This window comes from Emydura macquarii, unplaced genomic scaffold (genome assembly GCF_026122565.2).
Source record: "Emydura macquarii macquarii isolate MOO-44397 ecotype Brisbane River unplaced genomic scaffold, CSIRO-AGI_Emac_v2 contig_1263, whole genome shotgun sequence".
In the NCBI taxonomy this organism is placed as follows: domain Eukaryota; kingdom Metazoa; phylum Chordata; order Testudines; family Chelidae; genus Emydura; species Emydura macquarii.
In genome coordinates this window covers 1,596,969-1,612,961 of record NW_027131400.1, presented here as the reverse complement: position 1 = coordinate 1,612,961, position 15,993 = coordinate 1,596,969, and the positions used below count along the sequence as shown (strand labels likewise).

Here is a 15,993-nt window from a genome sequence, read left to right as displayed (position 1 = left end):
TTATTAAGAGTTTTTCTTGAGTAAGAAAGAAGTGAACAGAACAGAGCCTTAAGAAATAGCAATCTAATTAAATGACACACACACATAGCTACTCAACCTTTCAAATCTCAGTGTTTTGATTTAGTTATACTAATCTAAGTCTACTACTTGAAAGTATGTCAGTCTTCCATTTAAGATCTATTATCTAAGAGCTTGATCTTGCAGTCCTCACTCAGTCAAAACTCCCACTGGAGTCGATGGGAGGTTGGCCCAAGTAAAGACTGTAGGATGCAGGCCAGAAATCACCTAAACTTTGATCTTTCAAATTAAAGACGTTATCAGGACAATGAAAACAATTATAAAAGCATAGGGTCGACAATAATTCATGGAATTACCAGCAGACAATAACAAAATAAGTGGCCCTAACATAGTATGAAATACTTACATTTAAAGTAGTGGTTTCAGGTAGCTCATGTTCACAGAAAGCATTCTCTGAGGATTTTTTCAAGCATGATTTTAACATTCGATCACAACCAATATAACTGTACAGCTGGCCACGTCATGCTTTCTAGCCATAGAAACTGGATTTGTGTTTATAAATTAAAAGTAGATAACATCTCATTCTTCAAACCCAAAAGGAACAGTCTGCTACTGAAATCTAGGCAGCAGATGTTCTATGATAGCCTTGTATTATGTGCCACTGTACAGCAACATACTCACCAACAGGCAGAAAAAAGCACCAATTTAAAACAAATTACATTGGGATTGCGGATGTTCCTGGGAGACTAAGATGTATCAGTTAAGTAGAAAATAGTTGAACGTGTATGTTGGAGAGGGAAGAGTGGTTGTGGGTTTTCAGTACCCACATTAGCTGAGGCATGGTTTGTTCTCATTAGCTATTCAGCATTTTAACAAATATTGGACAAATGTCCTGTAACAAGCCACTATTATGCCCCAATTGTTTATTTAAGGGTGTAAAACATATCAGTAACCTGTACACACACAGCTGTAACCTTGTGTTTCCCTCAAGCAGCCTCTTCTACCTGGGTGAAATTCACATCCAAGTACAAGGCCTATGCCTGGGGTCTCTTTACTCTCACTTATGCTCTATTTTATTCATTTAAATTGCTGCATAGACCTGTGTTGTCCCTCTGTGCAGGGGTGAATTTAATCATGTTTGTATACACAGCTTTGCTCCTTATAATCTGGTTTTTGAGCTCTTTAGGGCAAAGACTGTCTCTTGCTTTGGGCTACCCTGTGGTTTTTAAGTTCAGCCACGTATGTGGACAGTGCGGAGCTGTGCACAGTCCTAAAATGGGCAACTGAAGAGTTTGTGTCTCCAGTAGGCACTCACTGGTGTGAAGGCAGGCTGATCCCTTTCTATTCTCCTGCCCCCTTTCAGCCAAGGGATAGCAAAGCACAGAATCTGTTACTGCATACCACCCTTGGGCAAGCATGTATAGGAAGCTTCTCACAGTCCTCCATAGCCAAGCAAGGGCTGCAAACAGTCTACTTTTTATGTCTTTATAGCACCTAAGACAGTGAGATATTAATTATTTTCATTAGTGTTATAGTGGCATTCAGATGCCTCAGTTAGATTGGGTCCCCATTGTGCAGGGTTCTGTATAAACACACAATAGGAGAGCTTATGATCTAGTTTCAAATGAGATACAACAAGCGGAAAAAGAAACAATGGAGGGAATAGGGAGGGAAAATGAGTGTAGTAGTAACAGGGCCATGAGTTCACAAAGACGAACTGTGTCACAATTAGTAAATTTCCAATTGATCTTTATAGTATATATAAATTGCAATATAAATAAATAGTAACATTACTGTTTGCAATAGTTGTTGGCCATCTGCCTAGCCAGTGATTTTTTTCACCTGTTAAACAGTATAGTGTCATATTATTAAAAATAATTCAAGTAAAAAATAGCTATAAATTCCTGTGCTCAGATAAGAAACCTGAGCACCATTTAAGGTATCTGAAAATATTCAACCAGTGGGCAGATAAGTGGAATTTTCACAACTTTTCGCAACCAAGAGTATTTGCTATATATTTATAACATAAGTACCCACATTTTATTTTTAAATACCACTTTTCTGTAAATAAATAAGGCCCCAATTCAACAAGATGCTTAAACATTTCTGTAACTTTAAGTACAAGTAGTTCCCACTTCAGCAGGATTACTTGCATGCTTATAATTATATGCACATTTAAGAGCACCTTCCTGGATTAGGTCCATAATTAGTCTTTGTATCAAGACTGGATATTTTCTAGAAGGGATGTTATAGAAGTTATGGGCTTGATACAGAAATTGCTGGGTGAGGTTCAATGGCCTATATTATGAAGAAAGTTAGAAGAGGAGATCATGATAATGCCTCCTAGCCTTAGAATCTGTGAAACTACTGAACAACCAACTTCTAAATCTGGCGTCCATCTGTAGCCAACAACATCACATGCAATAATTGCTGTTATCTTTTAATAAGGTTTTGCAGCTAATGGATAAGAAATCCCATAAGACATGTAAACCTTGCCTTTTTGGACCACCCAGGGCACAACATGCAACTGCAGAACTTTACTGTTCCATCTTTCAAAATAGCATTTCTATTTAAAATATTGCCCTGTAATTAGCATGGTACTTACTGAAGTGGCACTAATGATATTCTGTTCATTTAAACAGAGCTTTAGTTTTCCCACCATATTTAAACAAAAATATTTTATCATAATAAAAGTGTTTGAGATTGCAAACCTAACTGAATTTGAATGAGATGTTCCCTACACTAATCTCTAGAGCACATGGAGCCCACAACGTCCGGGTTTTATGCCTGGATTTGATTTGCTGTGTGATCTTCTGCAAGGACCTGAATCTCTGTATACCCTATCTGTAAAGTGGAACACCCAATACTTTTTACCAAAAATATTTAATGCCCTCAATGTAAAGATTCTATAGACAGATACATTATTATTGTTGATGTACCATCTGTCTAAGACACTTCATCCTGAGTAATCAAAAATTATATTTCAGACCATATTTATATGGCCTCACCCAGCAGTCCTTACTTAGGTAAAAGTTCCCATTGACTCAACAGGTATAGAAACTCTAAATTTGGATCCCGAAACCGCTAGGTTTGGACCCAGCAATAACTTTGTCCAGTTCTTCAAAGGGAGTTAAGTACCTAACTCCCACTGAAATCAGTGGGTACTATATGTCTACGTATTTTTGAGGATCTAGACATTTGCCCACAGTTGAAATGGCAGGCACTTCTGGGGTGGAATTTGGCTGTTTTTTGCGGGTTTTTTTTGTTTTTTTAACAGTATTGGAGAAAGCAAGACTGTGGAACAGTTTAGGACAGAAAGTGGATATCACTATTTCCAAAAGAAACTGCAGGGGGAGTCTTGATGCACAGAACATAATTACCCAAATTGGAATCTGGCAGGGACATTATTTTTTATTTTTTAATGTATTTAATTATATTTTGGCTGGGATGGGGTAGGGTGGAGAAGGATTGTAAGCTACAGGGGAGAGGGAAACAAACCAATTTTAGCTTTCCAAACAATACGTTTGCAAATACCGCGCTTTCATGAATCTATGGGAATGTCTTAAGTTTACAGCCAACAAAATTTTAGTGCATCCCACATACAGGCTTAAATATTCTGGGGCCAAGTGTGTTGGATGGAAATTTAACACACAGTTTAAGGCTTTTCATGTACAAGAGAGGAGATGAAAGAGCTAAATGCTCAATTATATCAATGGTCCAACATGTGATTTACAGACTGATCTGTTTATCCAAATTAAAACCACACTCTCGAAACAAAATCAAACCTTTAACATTGAAAATAAAACCAAATGACCCTGAAGACATGTTTTTATGAAAGTCTGACTCTGTCCGTTTTCATTATGCAAGATATATTCAGCTGGCTTGGTAAAGAACATACCCTCAAACATATACCTTCTTTTGGTCTCCTTAGCATGGGTTAATGGCTAGAGGGCACCACACCCATCTTATCTCCCAGTATATCAATGCAGCAATGATGGGTTAAAGAGCAAGGCAGTAGCCTGCATGTGATCCCAATGCAACTCTCTGCTCTCCAAACAATACTGGTTTCTCTCTTGCTCCTCCCCAAGACTGCAGAGAAATACATTCCTAAAGGATTAAACTTCCTCTTTCTGCTGCCCCCAAGTTTACAGAATGTCCATGTAGCTTAAAGAACTAGAAAGACAAACCCTAAATCTTAATAGCATCCTCCCTTCACTTGTCTCTGTTGCTATTTAATTCCTCAAATCTTTTTCAGTGGAGGTGGGCTGGAAGCAGGCTGCCTAAACACACCTGTCTATTCCATTATCACTACAAATTAATCTGTCACCTCAAGCAATTCATTATCTCAGTCCTCTTATCACATAAGTCTGTACCCTGTGGGTAATCAGATAGCAGCAGGGTTAGAAAAGAATGGTGAAGACAGTCTCCTGAGGAAAGGCAATGCTAATTTCATATCAACAACAGATCACTACAGTAAACCCCTTCAGGCTATGGAAATTCTGTTTTACTACATTAAGAACAGAGAAACAATCCTCCGCCACTAAACTCAGAGTCCTGAGTGTTCCAGCCCAGCTATGATCATATTTTTAAACTATGCACAAAATTAGCAACCTTGAAAGCATAGTTACATTGTGAAATATATAAACAAAGGAGATGGATTACCAAGCAGGAAAAAATGCACTTTAGACATATAACTCTATTACTATATCACTTATTATCATTTTGGACTCTCCTACTCTGCCACAAAGATAATCTGAGCCATACTCAGCCTCCTTCACCAAGCACAGCACATTGTATTTATTCTGGAAGTCCACACGCTGGACAGACTAAAAGATCTATTTTAAAGGACAAAATGGATACAAGTAAAGGACACACCTGGTGTGTTCCTACAGAAGGGTAAAGGGAGCAGGGCATCGAGCACCAGGAGGTCCTTCATCCCCCAGCTGTGAACTATCATCCTCCAAGCTGCCTTTCTGCAACTCTTTTCACTCTTTTAGTAAAGTGCAGGCCTCACTTAGGGAATGTACTGGCCAAAGCTTTCTTTAACAGCCTTGACATCTCCAACATATAGTGCTGCTTTCTTCAATAAAATCATTTACTGTTAAACACCTGCATTTACTTAAAAGCAAATCCTTATCCTTGTGCAAAAGCCAGGCTGCAAGAAGGCAAGTTCTGAGGAGGACAAACTGTCTCTCAATAGGCAACAGAAAATGGGCTGTAGTCACTACACAGCCTCCCTTCCACAGGGTGTTTGGGGCAGTGGATAACACACACCTTCATGGCAGCTTCACTTGTATAGGTGCCTCTCTTCCTGTCCTCCCTCCCCTGTTACCAATCAGTCCTTATTCATTCATTCATTCATTTAGGCCAATTGGTTCCTGTGCCATTCAGGCCTGAGGTTCCCAAAGTGAAAGGGGTGGGATCATGGTGACATCCAAGGATCTCAAAGCACTTCATAAATGTTAATAAATTCTCACAGCAGCCCTATGAGATAGGTGAATATTATCCTACTCACTTAACAGGCGGGTATACAGTTACACAGAAATGGTAAGTACCCCTGCCCAATGAGTCAGTGTGAAAATTAGGGACAGAAACTAGTGGTTCTGACTTCCAGTCAACTGCTGTAACAACTCAGATATACTTCCTCTTTTGGAAAAAAAATGTCCGCAAGCTACGTCTATGTAAAACATGTCCACATTGTACATCACACTCTTCACATCATAAGAAGAGGGCAAGCTTATATTCTCCAAAATAGCAATTCTGAAGCTGTATCACTCCTGATTCCACATAACAATACCTAATTTTCTCTAGGATTTGCAAAGCTGAGGTGTCAATTACTTCATCCTCTCACCTGCAACCACTTTTAAGACAGGATCTACTCCAAGAATCCCCAGTAGGGATGGAGCAATCAATACAATCAAGATTTGTGTCTATCTGTCCACTGCACATCATAGTGTACGGCTCAAATGTTTTGATTCAGGCCCATCCCTCATGGGGACGAGGGGATTCTTCAAGCCTACAGTTGATTGACATCTTGATTCTGCAATTGTCACTCGGGCAAAACTCCCACTGAAGTCATCAGCAGTTTTAACTGAGTAAGAAATGGAGCACTTAGCCCTGAGACTAAGCACCAGATTTGTCTGCATAAAAGTCTTTAAAAAGGACAAAACTATAGGTTTTTAACTTTTAATATATTTTTCTGAGACTTTTAAAAATAATTGTAGGGTTGCTTATTAATTTGGTTATTGTCGCTGTTTCTGTTTTTAAAAGAGCACGTAAGCACTTACAGTTCAAAAAGACACAAAGAATTACATTGACAAAGTGATCTCAGAAGAATTCTATAATAATGAATATCTCACAACAACTCTGTGTGGTGGCTATTATTAGCCCCATTTTACAGATGAGGAAACTTGAACACAAAGAGATGAAGGGACTTTCATAGATTTTTTTTAAACCAGGAGAGACCATTATGCTTATTTAGTCTGAACTCCTGCATAATATACACTCTCAAAGTGATACCAGCCTCTAGCCCAACAGCTTGTGGTTGAACTAGAACACAGATCCTTCAGAGAGGCATTCAGTTATGATACAAAGCCTGAGGGCTGAAGAACTGCTCAAGATCACCCAGCAAGCATGTAAAACAGCATCAGAAAAAGAACCCAAAGCTTTGACTTTGATCCATGTCCTAACAATATACTTCACTAAAATGACTGAAAAGATAGGTGAGATTATGCAGGCCCACATTTGGAGTGTCCTTTAAAAAACCTTCAGATGTGAAAGATAACAGGAAATGTATGAGCTGCATGTATGTAGTTCATGCAGTTCAGATTAATTTGGAAACTGTAATGAGCACTGGCTGAATTGTTTGGGAGCCATTATATGTTTAAGTAATTGTTCTTTGTGTCATATGCATATGTATTAGGAAACCTGAATGTACTATAATTTAACCTGTTGGAAGTCCTTGGAAATGAGATGTTGATTCTTGAGCACTTGTACCTAAGCAATCAAGGAGTTAAAAAGCATTGTACTAAGCATTAGTTATTAAATGTAATTAATTTCTGTATAATTTTTTTCCTATGAATAATTTCCTATGTTCTATGACTCCAAATTCTGGGACTGTTACCCCTCCAGTTGAAACCAATGGCAAAAATCTCATTGGTTTCAGTGGAAGCAGGACTGGGCTTTCTGTTAGACTGAAGTATACAATAAATATGACTAATTACCAGCAACAGCTTTAAAAAAAACAAACCAACAACAAGCATAGACAACTGGCATAAGTCATAGAGCATCTAGCAATATCTAGAATTTCCCCACCAAATTTCAAATAAAATACATAAAGGATGGTTCCTTATGTACAAGTTCTTTAGCCTCTCGCTTCTGCACAATTCATACCTTATAAAACCTAAACACAGCTTTTACAATGTAATGATTACTTTCAGGCATTCCTCAAAGTAGAAAAATCACAAACTGCTTAACATACAAACAGTATTCAAAAAACAAAGCAGCAATCTGAATGGTACAAAATGCTGTAATTATCACCGATCCTAGGTTTGGAAATGAAGTATTTGAGTTGAGTCATAATTTCTCACAACTCAAAACAAACTCCAGTAAACTAGAGATCCTGGTGGCTCTAGATCCAAGGCTGTCTAAGGTACATTCTTGCTTAACATATATTTTGAAAGCTGTCTGTCACTTTAGATAGTTTTCAAGAGGTGGAAAACAAGATTCTGGCCCTGATCTAGTAGTCCTTATGGATGAAGACTCCCAATGATTTATTTATCTGAAGCACTGGACAACTGAAGTCATAATTGTGTCCATAGAGAACAATAGCTTAGTATGTATATAGTATATAAAGTATCACATAACTGCTTAACAAATTGAAGACTAAATTTGCTTTTCAAATGTTCAAACTGTAAATGAAATTTATGAAGTCTGGGAATGAATTGTTTGAAAGCTGATTTTTCTCCTTAACCAATATATATACACTGAAATAAACTGAGATGGGGAACAAAAAAATCACATTTCCCTCCATTGATATGTTGCTCTCCTCTGGAAAATACATTCTTTTCCAAAATGTATAAGTTCATTCTCCTAGAAGCCTGAATATGAACTGGATCACATCTAATTTGCCCAATACAGCAGCATTGTTAACAATGCATATTTAAAACATACCCTGGACCAAATTCTTCCCTCTATTACACCTGTACAATTCCACTGGCTTCACTGCTGCGTTTCCATATATAAATGTTGAGTATCTTCCATTATGCTAAAAGGAACCCCTCCTCTCACCAGAACCAGAACAAAACATAACAAAAATAACAAACCTTGGATTTTCACATAGGACGACAGCAGCCAATATGTTTATTTCTCACACTTAATTTTTTCCCATTACAATGAAAAACATTTCACTAGTGGAAATGCTATAGCACAATCTCATCAGTAGGCGCTTCATTATATAAAGGTGAATCTTATGCCATACACCATAGCCTCATGGCTCCTAACTTCACTGAAATCCATTGTATACTCCCCTTCCCCAGTGATCTACATGCCTACAGGAGAGTAAATCCTTGGCTCCTAAGAAAAATCTTTAAACAGTGAGGGAGAACTATTAGTCCTGATTACAATTAAATCCTTCTGGAGTATGTTGTTTTTTGTTGTTGTTTTTTTTCTTTTCCTCTCACCTTTTGAGAGCAGATTTACTGTGAACTAAGTTGACTCAAACATATAAAAACAGATGAAATGCCCGGGAAAAAAAAAGGTTTTAACCCTGACTTAACCTTTGGTATTTGGAATATAAAACCCACACATACATATACACACACTCCATGCTTATGTCAATGGACTAATGACTACACTGGGAAGGGGGAGGTAAAAGGCAGGGGGGCTATCTTAATCCTCTAGGAAAGGGAATGAGTCTCTTACTGCACATGTGAAAGCTGAATCCCATGACCACAAAAGATTTCCCTTCTTAAAAACATTATTCAACTGCATGAATAAATCAGACGAACGTCTTGAGTTGACAGAGAAGGCATGAAAACTATTAGATTTCACAGTGCATTGTTCTATAGATCACTCTCAAAAGACTGAGCTCACAACTTTACAAATAACAAGCCTAGCTATAAGAAAAGCCCTGTGCAATGTCTACCTACAATGTTATCACATTAAACAGGAATAATGCTTTGCAAACAGGAGGAGACGCATTGCTGAACTTTACCTTTCTGCACAGCTCCCAAGTATGTTTCCTCATGCACCAAGCACACCAGCTACAGAGAAGCAACTCGGCTGAAAGGAAGAAGAAATCCAGCAGAAATAAACCCACTAACTTTTTAAAAAAAAAAAAAATTCCTACTGTCTTTCAGTGGGGAAAGACTATCCAGATTTTCGAAAGCAAAGTTCAGAGGGAACAGAGGTTGGGGTAGAGTTCCAGTATGTTTCCAATCGCCTTTAGGAAAAGTCTTATTCTGAAAGCAGCAACGGCACAATCAGACAACCCCTCTAGCTTTGCTGGGATCGCATGGCACTTCTATCCAGCAGCTGCAGCCCCCTCTAGGAAGCTATTACAATCTCTGGTCTCACCACCCCACTCCTAGGCCTCTTTGATTGCTTTCCCAGTCCAGGGGCCACTCCAGATAACACAGGCAAACAAGTACGTCATAAATCAGACAAGCTTTCCAAAGTGACGTTGTTAGTTCTTTAAGTTATTACCTGATTCTTTCCTTGACAGCTCCTGATAAACTATCTCCTTAACATTGTATTATCCTTCATTATGCACTTGGTGAGAGGACACCATAGTTAGTAAGCACAAATTCTGTATTTCCAAGGAAACCTGTGGAATGCAATATAATATTCCATAGAAGAGAAAAGGATTAAAGACACTGTAGTTGTTCCTTGCTTTCAATAGTTTTTGTTGCATTTATTAACTACTACTACTGTTATATATAATGGGTAACATTTTCAAAAGTGTGGCAGTCCCATTTTCAAAAGCACCCAAGTCATTTAGGATCCTCAGTCCCACTAACTTTCAATGGAACTTAGATTTCTAAATTGCTTAGGTGCTTTTGAAATTTTACCCATAATGTATATGATTTATACACTCATATATTGAATGGGTGCTATAATGACTGATAGGAAAACCCAAAGATTAAAGATGGATACACTATTTACTGAGACACATCAGTGTGCTTAGTACTGGACCAACAAGGAGGGAGACAGAGTCCCAAGGACATTATCGTCTCATTTACACAGGAACATAAGACTAGAAGGGCCTCCTGGGTCACTGAGTCCCCTGCTATAGCAGGCAACCCCATCATAGAATTATGGTCATACATTTATCAAGGTCCATCTTAAAACTAGTTAGGTTGTTTGCCCCCATTGCTCCTGTTTGGAGACTGATCCATAATTTCACTCCTCTGATGGTTAGAAACTTTCCAGCTTAAATTTATTCATGGCCAGCTTATACCTATTTGCGCTTGTGGCAACATTGTCTGTTAGCTTAACTAGCTCTTCTCCTTCCCTAGTGTTTACCCTTCTTTCGTATTTATAGAGAGCAATTATATCCCCTCTCAGCCTTTGTTTTACTAGTCTAAACAAGCCATGCTCTTTTTGTCTCCTCTCATAAGACAGGCCCTTCATTCCCTGACCATCCTAGTAGCCCTTCTCTGTTTGAATTTATCTTTCTTGAACATGGGTGACCAGAACTGTACTCGGTATTCTAGATGTGGTCTTATCGGTGCCTTGTGCAATGTCATTAATACATCTTTATCTCTACTGAAAATACCCCACCTGAGACACCCTAGGATTGTATTTTACAAGCAGCAGTTGGCCTTTGTGTTGGCGAGCCAGCGGAAAAGACACAATTGGGCCCCATCATGCACAGAGTTGAGACTACAACCACAATCCCTGTGCTCATTGTGCCTTAATCTCTCTCTCTCTGCACTTGCCAGGAGATGGAAAGGAATATGTTACAACCCCTTCATTGATGTAGTGGCATACATACTCCCCTATGCCCCTCAGAGCTCTAGGAGATTGTGTGCCTGCTTGCGGCACAATTTCTCCTGCAGCTCTTTCTGGAATGGTGCAGTTCTGTCGGACCCCACAAAAAGTTACATAAAGGAGCCTTTAATCAGCCAAGATGCTCTGGGATAATGGAATCAATTTTCTGATCAGCAATGCACAGGTACATACACACACAGCCACCTTAAGTTGATGCCATGTCTAACAAAACTTGATATTTTTTCTTAGAGCTGCAGTGCTGGAAACATGATTGTGTGAGAATTTCAGCTTTCAAATTTTTTTTTTAAAGTTAAGTTTAACTTAACTTTGCCCTCAGGGTTGCAAAGAAAAAGCTAGAAAACATGGTCCATAAGGACAAAAAAACAACAAACAAACAAACAAACAAAAATAGAAGGCAAATAAAGCAACACAAAATCTATTTCTAAAAATTTCATGATTTTAAGTCAATCTCATGATTTGTGGGGGCCTGACTCATGATTTTTGAATGTTTGAAGTTGGCAGTACTACATATATGCAAATATCATCACCAAGATACACATTTTTAATACAGGAAATGCAAAAAAACCTAGTCTTGGTTTTTGTTAATTTATACATAATTCTTCAGTCATGTAAAATTAAGGAAATTCAAAATTTAGGGTTGCCTCTTAAAAAAATTCCTTTTAACTCCCCGCCTCCTTTAACTAGATTTCAACTTGGAAAGCCAGAAAAGAAATTAAGTAACATTTGAATTGCCTGATTTTTATGTGATTAGTATTTCAATCTAAAAAATGCATTATAAAGTTACTTTTATCTTTCATTTTCCAGTTTTGTTTCATTTTTTTAAAAGGTGGAGAGAGAGGAGGATGAAAAAAATCTGCATCTGTTTGGTTTAGAAAACTTTTAAATTACTTGAAATAAGAGAATCACTAAGCTACAGAATTACCAGACTTGCACTTTAATAACACTGCAAACACTTTTTAAAAAATTCTAAAGTACAGGTGTATTTAATTACTCATAACTCTTAAACTACTGAAACCAAATGCCTTCAATTTGAAATGGTGTTTAAATTTTAATGAGATCTACTGAAAAAGCCAAGTTTGAATGTATGGATTCAATAATTTTTTTAGTTACCTGACCACATTTTTTAAAAAAATCAGAACTAAGGGGGAAATTGTGTTTTTTTCACATGGATTTTCAACATAATCATTTTTGGGCTGAAACTAACCAACAAGATTTTTCAGCCAAATGAAACTTTGTTTGAGAAATTTATATAAAACTGAAAAAGAAGTTAGAATGAAAGATGGAACTCAACCTTTTCTAAAACTGATGCCACTCAGGTCATGTGGCTTCCGCTAGGATGAAGCAGGGAAGCTCCCAGCTAGTTGGAGAACCAGTGCAGAGCACTAGAGCAAGCGGTGGGCAGGGGTAGGTTTGAGGGGGAGGGGGTGAGGGTGGGGTCATGGGGGTAGAGGCTAGCAGAAGCTTCTAGTAGCAGTGGGCTGCAGGCCTCCCCAAGCCTATTTAACGTGCTGCCCAGGCATCCTGGTCACTGAGAACACCCAGAGCATTGGGTGTGTTTAAGTCAGAAAGAAGCACTTACACCTGCTGGTAGCCTGAGGAGTTAATGAGATAATTAGCTCACCAGCTAAAGACCCCAGGAAGAAAAGCAGGCAGCATAAAAAAGCTAATACAGGGAGCAGGAAAAGGCCCCTCATAACTGCTGCTATATGGTTGTATTGTATCTGGAGCTTAAAAAGAGACAAACACATGTGGTGAAGATATCTTAGTGGACCTGTGTTCTGCCTAATTCACCAAGAGGACTTACAATCCAGAGTTTTCCTGGAGAGAAAGGGGAGAGCCTATTCATGAGTGGGGACTTATCCGGGGCCCACTTATCAGCCAGAACCAGGAAGACTTGAGAGGTGGCTCCTGAGAGAACAGTCTGAACCTCGAGAAGATGGAGAAGTTGATGTGATGGCTGGTAGACCAACAGAAGGAGATGGAGAGGGCATTGCAGGCACTCTAGCAGACCGAGCAACAAGATCTGCTGGGATAGCAGGTGGAGCAACAGTGGCTGTTTCAGGAGTTCAAGAAGGAGGAGACCCAGATACAGTGGCAGTTATTAGAAAATGTGGCAAATCCCATTGGGCAGAATGGAAGGGGGGGGAAAAGGAGAAGGGGGCTGGGACTCTGTAAAAGGGACCTTGTCATGTTCCTATTGACTTTTGAAAGAATTGCTGCTGGCTGGGATATAGGATAATGGACCCTACAGTTAGCCCCTTATCTGGCAGGAGGTGCACAAGTAGTAATGGGTCTGATCCAGCAAGGGAGATTTAGATTAGATACTAGGAAAAGCTTTCTGACTATAGAGTTGAGCTCTGGAATAGGCTTCCAAGGGAGGCTGTAGAATCCCTGTCATTGGAGGGTTTTAAGAACAGGTTAGATAAACAGCTGTCAGGTCTGAACTACATGCCCTCTCAAGATCAGTCCCACATTGCTATGGGTTTATGATTCTTTTCTTCAGTTTTGAATAAAGTGAATCCAGATCCACATTTATGATATCATATATGTGATTATTAGTCAACTGCACTCATGCATTGTTTACAGAGCTGCCATTGCCTATACCGATTTTGGGCATTAATCCGTCATTTTATATATTCCAAGCTAGCAACTGACATGGTGTTTATCTTTGTTTTACACATTATGGGAATTACCCACAAAACCAATGTTCTAGCATTAACTTAAATGTACAGAACATGATGTCTATGGTGGACAAAAGACTTATGTTAAATTCACTGACGGTATCAACAAAATCATACTACGGATGCGGTAACATAAAATCCAAACCTACCTTAACCGTCTGAAAATGACCAACTGGAACAGTACAAAAGAAAGTTCTCTAAACCACGAAGTGTACATATAAATATCTTGAGACCTTCCAAGATGATAAACCAATCTACTGTTACCTTCAATATCCCTGCCATATCTTCAGGACAATCAACCTGTCTCACTAGTATTTGCTATTTAAATTCATCCCAAAGTTTATTTGCATGTGAGGGCAAGTTTATTATTCCTGATTTTTAATGTACTATGTTAATTATTAATTTGTAAGAAGAAACACAAAACTAAGTATTTGTGTAATACAGTTTTTAGTACCGTACAATACAGTTTTCCTGTTACTTCGGTCATCTACACAATATTTTGGTGCTCTCCAGCTCTCTGCAGCCATTCCTCTTTTTGTTTATATTCGATACAATAAAATCAACATTAAAAAGGGAAAAAAAAGTGCATGGGGAAATATGGGATCTGGGAATCGCCTGCTGAGTTAAACTTGAAGTTAAACATTAAAAGCTGCCCAGTAGCTTCAAAGGCACTGATGAGCGTAGCAACAAGGCAAGTACCAACAAAAAAAACCCTGTGCTCTTTCAGCAATGCTTTAGCAGGAGTGGATGAGGCAAATGGATGTAGTGACTTGGTGAGGAGAATGACAGGAGGACCTGGTGGAGAATTAAAGGAAAAGTATTAATTTTGCACTCCTTTACCTTTAGCCTAGATTTGGGCTAGATCCTGAAAGTCTCCCAGGGGACTTCAGCTGGAGCTCTACACACAGAATGATTGCAGAACATCTCAGCACTCAAGGAGCTTCATCCTTCACTGCTCTTCATTTCTTGTCATCATTTACACCAGTGCAACATTAGTGTAAAAAACTGCCATTCCAATTTGGTAGTGTTTTTACATTCACTTTGCACGGGTACAGATGTTTTCACAAAGTACAAGCAATAGAGAATCAAGACCAGGATGAATAAAAATTCAGACACTGTTCAGCTTTAGTGAACCACTGTTTTCCACCCTGTACTACCATATTTAGGCTTGGAAGGATCCAATTTCTATTGTTAAATGTCATTTTCCCTGCAAACACAAACAGATGAAATATTTTTCCACTGATAAGAACAGAAATGTACAGATAGGCAAAAGAAGAATTCTGACTGAGAATTTATTAGCATTTGGTTAACAGGTATTTACTTTGTATGTTGACATGTGATATTAACAATTTGTGTTAAGTTATAAAGCTTTATTTTTTTTGAATGTCAGTGTCTGTCATTAAATAATTGTTTGATCCCCTCATCACTATTGTCCATAGAAATGATTAAAAAATGAAAATCGAATTCTGCCAAACCTAGTCATATTCATTGGGAGGAGCAAGACCAGGGGATTATTTGGTTTTTATTCTTGGCCTTTATATCCTCTCTGTGTGTGTTATTCTTGGCCTCTCTCTCTCTCTCGTGTGTGTGTGTGTGTGTGTGTGTGTGTGTGTGTGTGTGTAGATGTAGCCACTGCATATATATACTGTAAATGGAGAATCCATTTGATTTGGGATGTATTATTAGTTTTAGATAGATAGATATTTGTGAACGCACAGTGTGCTAAGCTCTCTGAAAGGTATAGACTCATAGTCCCTGCCCCAAAGAGTCTATAATCTACTCCAGTTGCTCCATAATTGTGCAGGATATTTTTTTACTCTCTCTTTTCATTTTGGTGTAACTTGTACCAGGATACTCAGGATTTGATGACCTCATTTTTTATTCATTTGTATTATAGGGATCATAGTTCCTCTCCTCGGGGGTGCTGATGTCTGCTCTCTGATTCAGGGAAAAGCCCAACCTCTAAATCTACAGTATGAAAGGGAAATCTAGAAAGACCTTTTTAAAATTACTTTTATTTTTAAGAACTTCAAAATCTCTTCCTGTTGGTTGACAGATGTCAGCCTTCAGGGCTCAGGCACCAACATTATTGCAGAGACAATCAGAAATGTTCTCTTCTCTGTCACCTACAGGCATCAGAGTTTCTAAATCAAATGTTTCCTTCCATCGCCCTCCCAATATTCTTTGTCTAGGCCCACACTGCCCTCACATCTGTAGGGCTGAATTCTGTTCTCAGCTACACCGCTGTAACCCCCGTGACTTCCCTGGGATTGCAATAGCA

General features: G+C 38.6%; 1 protein-coding gene across 1 annotated transcript in view; it reads right to left on the bottom strand.

Moving 5' to 3' along the window:
• Positions 1-15,993, bottom strand: part of TNS3 (tensin 3) — a 338,094-nt gene that overhangs the window by 287,140 nt on the left and 34,961 nt on the right. The window lies entirely within an intron of this gene.